This window comes from Manis pentadactyla, chromosome 11 (genome assembly GCF_030020395.1).
Source record: "Manis pentadactyla isolate mManPen7 chromosome 11, mManPen7.hap1, whole genome shotgun sequence".
Lineage (NCBI taxonomy): Eukaryota > Metazoa > Chordata > Mammalia > Pholidota > Manidae > Manis > Manis pentadactyla.
In genome coordinates, this window is record NC_080029.1 from 113,265,653 (window position 1) to 113,271,893 (window position 6,241).

Below are 6,241 nucleotides of genomic sequence, written 5' to 3' on the forward strand. Positions count from 1 at the left end.
AGGGGCGGGGCCACGTCCTCAGGAAGGGGCGGGGTTGCGGGGCTCGGGCGGTCACCATGGCGACAGAAAGGGTTGCTGATAGGGTGAGAGATTCCCGGCAGTTGCAGCGAGTCCTGCTGGGTGGGAAGCCCGCGTGTGCGTCGGCGGTGGCGGCGGGCGTGGGGAGGTCCTAGCTGCTTCTGGGTCAGCTCTAGATCCCTTATTATTTGATGTGGGCACCGAGGAAGAGGTTGTGGGAGGAGGGGGCGCCTGGCCCCTTGGGACCTGCCTCTGCCTTCCTGTCGCGCCCTCCTGGAGAAGTGCAGACCCTTCTCTCTGCGGTGTGAAGCTTTGAGGGGACCCCTTTGGATTACAGGCTTTGTAAATCTCCTTGTTTGAAGTTATTTAGCGATCCTGAAACAAAGTTCAGTTCAAAGTGCCTCCCCCTAATCTGTTTTAGGGAAAGCTTGTACCCTATGTAAAGGCCTTTGGATTTTGTACTTACCCAGGCATTTGTTTACCGGATTAAGGGCAGGGGAAAATCCGAGTAAACTGCATCTTTAGTCATGACCTCTGATCTCCTGCTCAGGAGCCTTGGATCCCCATCTAGAACTTGGGTAAATCCCTAAAAACATTTCCCAACAGCACAGTAACCCATTCTCTTTTCCTACCTCCAAAATCACCTCTCTTGAAATTTTGAGTCAGGCACAGAAAGTGGTCTTTTATTATAAGCACCACATAAGTGGATAGGGCATGTTTCCACAGGTTTTTAACCTTAGGCCTTTTTTGAAAAACTTTGGAATAGTTTAATGAATGGAATAACTGGCGAATTACTGATTATATATAAAACTCATTTTGGGTACTCATCACATTACGTATCTCTTTCCCTCAGTGGGCTGGGAGCTTTAATTTAGAGCAAAGGGAACAGAGTGATTCAACCAGAGCCTTAGTACATGATCGGGCTCATAATAGGTACTACCTGTATATTGAATGAACTAATGGGAGAATAAATAAATCTACCCACATGTATTCCTAAAGCTGTATTCCTTATATCGCACACCCCCAGACCTCACTGTAGTAACAGCCTGAATGGAGACTTCAGCTAGGGATGTGCCCAAATACATTAGAAGTCCTTATTCTGTTAGTTAGGTAATAATAATTTTTGACTTCATTGCTGATAATGTAAAACCACTTCACTATGTAGATATGTTTTGTTACATGTGTACTTTTATTACTGTGTAGAAGATCAAATCCAAAATAATGACTGTTTTGTTTCTCTGAGAAAAGGACCCCATGGTCTGTTTGGATCCTCAGTTGTTCCATAACACATGGGAAGCACATTGTTTGTTCCCGAATCCAAACAAGGAACATTTAATGTCTGTGAATTCCAGCTGTCCTGTAATTGCACAACTGCAGGGAGCAATCTTTTGACCCAGGGCAGGCCACCCTGCAGACAGACCTGGTGGATATGGCTGTGAGGGCTTGCAGCTGTCATGGTCGGTGTCTGCCAGATGGTTCCCACAGTACCAATCCCTGTGTGAGAATCTTATTTAAAAACTGGAATGTTCACAGAATATTCTGTGAGCACCAAGCAAAGTAAACAGATGGCCAGCTAGTTCTTAGAATTGCCCAAATCTAAGCTCTCTCTCTCTAATTGACCTTTTGACAGGAAAGTTGTTTTTAAACACATGCAGAATAATCCTATATATATCTTTTATGCATGTATACACACCAAACAGAATAGTGGTTACCTTTGAGGGAAACTGGAGGATGGAAGCGGTAGTGAAGGAGAACTTTGGTTTTAGATTTAATATTTGAATTTATGTAAGAATGTATTCATATATTGTGTGATAAAATAATTAAAAGCACCTATAGCCATGCTTTTAATCCTTCAGTACCTCCACTGCCTTCAAATTAAAGTCCAGGTGCATAGGCTACAGCAGGCTGGCTCTCTTGAAGAGCCCCAAACACCCTATGAGGTCTCAAACCTCTAGGCGTTTGTATATACTCTTCCCTCCACTTAGAATGCCTCCCTCCACTTGACCCACCAGAGTAAATGACCCCTACTTTACCCCCAGGAACCATGGGTATGTGAAAAACAAGAGGAACAAAACATTTAGTTTTTCACACTAGTACCAATCCTTGGAATATCATCCCTTCAAAGCTTCCCAGGGTACAATTTGATAGATAACACTGTCAAATTATACTGGGAACCAAGATGGAAATGGATGCTATTTCCATATGGTCAGACCCAGTCTGTATTCAATATGTACCACACTGTATTCTAGGGATCAAAGAGTGGGGATTCTGGAATTACCCAAGAAAGGTGCTGACTTGACTACTCATAACTTGCTACCTGAAGGTTCCATCAAACAAGTTCATACGGTTATTTATGATCAATGATTTGTTATCATCTGGGAGTTAAGAAACCTGAGTTCTGTCCTTAAGCAAGACAAATCCTCTCTAGGTGTGATCTCCTTCTCTGTAAAATGAATCCAAAGCCAGATGAAATGATCTCTAAGTTCTTTCCAGTTCTAAGATTTTAGATCCTATATTCTTATGAGAAGTACATTATATAATCTTTACAATATCCTCTTCTCTGATAATCCCCCTACTATCTCTTCCTTCCAATTAAACTTTTAAAAAAAAGTAGCCTGCACAAAAGTAGTTATGGAGACAGAATTTGAACTTCTTTGGTAATTTAATGTCTGCCCATTATTAACTTTTTAAGATAAAAGTTACTAAGCAAAGGTACCACGTCTTTTGTGTAATCTACCCACTTAGCATCTCATTAATGTTTCTTGCAGAAATAATGTGATAGTCTACCTTCTGCAAGAAGAGCTACAATAAATAATCTTAGAGAACAAGAACTGAACTATTGTACTACAAAATAAAGCAGCTTCTATCTGTAAAGTTTTAGAAAACTTTATGAATTCTTAGCATCAATAAAAACAGTGATTAAATAGCAACTAAAATGAGAAGATCTCTTTGAAACTGTCTAGCATAGTGCCTGTGTGTAATGGACAGAGATCGTGCTCCCATTTCTTTGAGCACCAGCACATTGAATTCCCTGATCAAGGATAAAAACATTTGAAAATAGAGGAGGAATGAGGTGAGGTACAGACAGGTATCAGAGTACTGGGCTGTGAACTCCAGCTCCACCACTTATTAGCTACTTAACATTCTGGAAAAATGAGGGTCAATAACAGTACCTGCCCCACGTGGTTATTGTAAAGCTAAGACAAAATAGTTAAGGTCACGTCCTTAGAAATGTGGCTAGTGCTCAGTAAATGTTAGCTAATAATAAAGTTATCAGGAACCTACTGTGTTCCAGGACTGTGCTACCTGCATTATGTGTATTGTTTCTATTCCTCATGACAACCTTTGCAAAGTAGGTATGATTTCCATTTCATAGATAAGAGTCACCAGCCCAGGCTTACAGTCCACGGCTGGGGCAGAGCTCATGGAATGTTGTTGAATCTAAGGTTCTGCCTCTCAAAAAATCTTTACTTTGAAACTGTTTGACGACTATAAAGAAAAATGGTGAAAATAGGTTGTACAGCTTTAAATACAAAGTATAAAAATAAGCATCCTCTCAGTTGCCATTCTCAAGAACTCAAGAGTTTGTGCTCAGAAATATTTTTGTCCCCCAAACCAAGAGTAAAATGCTTTTTTAATAGAATCTACTGTAGTCTTTAGGTTTACTCCTACTATGGTCACTAGCTGGCCGTGGCTGGAGCCTGTTTCATCATCTCTAAAATGAAACTTCAAGTTATTAAATCATAGGGCTTTTTCCCACTCTAAAATTCTTTTCTTCCTATTGGTCTCAAGGCATTTCAGCAAGCTATTGCTGCCATCTAGAGGACAAAATATTGTTGCAGGCCCAAATAAGGCATTATAGCTGTATTAGACTGTGGTGACAATAGTTATCTACTATTTATTGTGTCTACTATGTGCCAGGAACTTCTCTGGACATATTTTCTATGTGTTTCTATTCCGCAAAGTAGGTATTACCCCTGTTTTTAAACAGAGAAATCAGAGTCTAAAAAATTAACTTGTCTAATTAAAATAACTTGTCCTGGGTCACCCAACTAGTAACAAGTAACAATTGTTTTCAATCTGATGTGCTTTTCTTTAATAATGTCAAGAACCAAAACAGAATTTGCATAGGAGGCAATGAGTTTATAATATAATCCTTCCTTTCAGCAAGAGCACAGAATAGGCTGTGTTCCATCCTTCCTGGGGGGGATCCTGGACCTAAGGGCCAGCACGTGGCTGCACGTGCACCTAAGCTAGTTAAAGCTGTTACTACTTTAGCATAAACATTATTTGTTGAATGTGATAAAATGCAGAGTCCCATATCCAGAGATTCGGATTCAAACTCAGAGTGGGGCCCAGGAATTTACATTTTAAACAAGTTTCTGTAGGGGGCCCTAACAGAGGGTGGGGCACAGAGCTCCCTGAGGCCTATCTGGGGTGTGCACCATTAGTTTTTCAAAGAATGGGCTGTCAAAACGACATTTCTAGACCTGGTGTTTGTGCTCCAGTCTCAGGATGGGCTTGAGGCCCTCTGGATGGGAAACTTTCCTCTACGAGATGAGCCTTGCACTCCTGCCTCAAGATTCACATGTACAAAAAGTCCTAAGAGTACCACCCATACCAGTCGTTCCAGGTCACACAACCCCACCCAGCTCCCTCCTGGGCATTAAGCTGTGTTTTTTATGCAGGTCAAATCATTGAACTGGAGTGGGCCTTGACTCACAGTCTGGCCAAGGGCTAGAGGTGATCTAGCGCAAAAGATTCTGTCCAAAAAGGGCAATGCTAATTGGCTAAGCAACCAGATAGGCTCCATCCAGAATGTCGGGTGGCAGACCTGAGGCATTAGCCACTAGGTAGTGAGGATCAGAACTGGGAAGCAGAAAGCTGTGCCCTCAGTAAGGTTCCCCACTCCCTGTGGCAACATCTGAGAGGGCACTTTCTTAGATCCCCGGCACAAATCACCACCACTGCACATCCATAAGCTCCCAGAGCGCCCCGCCTTTCACTCTGTCAATTCCGTAGCGTGAGCTTAGTGCCTGGGGCGGGGAGTGCTTGACACATACTAACTGAAGGACAACAAAAAGTCACTTCCACAAGGTCACTCATTCTCAGAACTAATTTGGGATTGTTGTTTACCTTCAGCCCCATCTCACATATGAGGAAACTAATGTTCAGCAATGTTAAGCACCTTGTTAGATCAAAGAACAAATCAGCGGTGGGGCCAAAACTCTCCATAAAAATATAATACCCAACTGATAAACCCAGTTTTCACTTCCACAGCAAAAATCTTTTGAATCCTTTTTCCCCATCCCCATAATTGCTGCTGCAGTTTTACCTTCCCCAGATGCAAAACTGGTCATGTCACTTCCCTGATTACTGCATCCAACACGGAAGTCCAGATTCTCATGGATTTCAAAGCCGTCCATGATCTGGCCTTCCAGTCTTATCTCCACTATCCTATTCCATTCATATCAATACTTCAGTTTCTTCAAAACACTGCTCATTTGTCCTGTGTTTAAGATGTCATTTTTCTTCCACGATCCATTTAGTTTTTTCCTAGCCCGCTGTATATAACTAGCCCACACACAGGAAAGAATGTCTAGCAAATCTGAATCAAACAATGATAATAAAAGGCAATCATGCTCCCACCACATTGCCCTGTAAGATAGTATTCTTCTATATCTCCATTCCTTTATATGTGCTAGAATGTCCTTCCAGACTTCAGTCTAAATAATGAACTCATCATTTGGAATCTCAGATCCAGCTTTACCTCCTGTGGAAAGCCTCCATTATCACCTTAAGGGAGAATTAATGCTTCCATTATATCTCCATTGTGGCACTTATAACAGCATTGTATTTACTTATGTTTGCATCCCCTGTAAATTGAATATACCAACTATTCTTCAATCTCTGGATCTCCAGCAACCAGCATAAAGGCTACATAGCAAGTGTTCAATAAACAGGATGTCCATACAACTTAGTTTGCCTGGGGAATCCTGGTTTATTGTTGTCCAGGAGCAATAATTGTAAAGTAGTAACTTTTACTCATGAATGTGTCCTAATTTAGATGACCAATTATATGATCACCCTATCAATAAGTGTTGTTGAATGGACAAATTAATGAATGGGGAAATATTTTAACTGATAGAATCTAGGTAGGAAAGCTGACATGTAAACATTAAAAAAAATTCAATAGCTGGCCACTACCCCTCTTTCCTCCTAC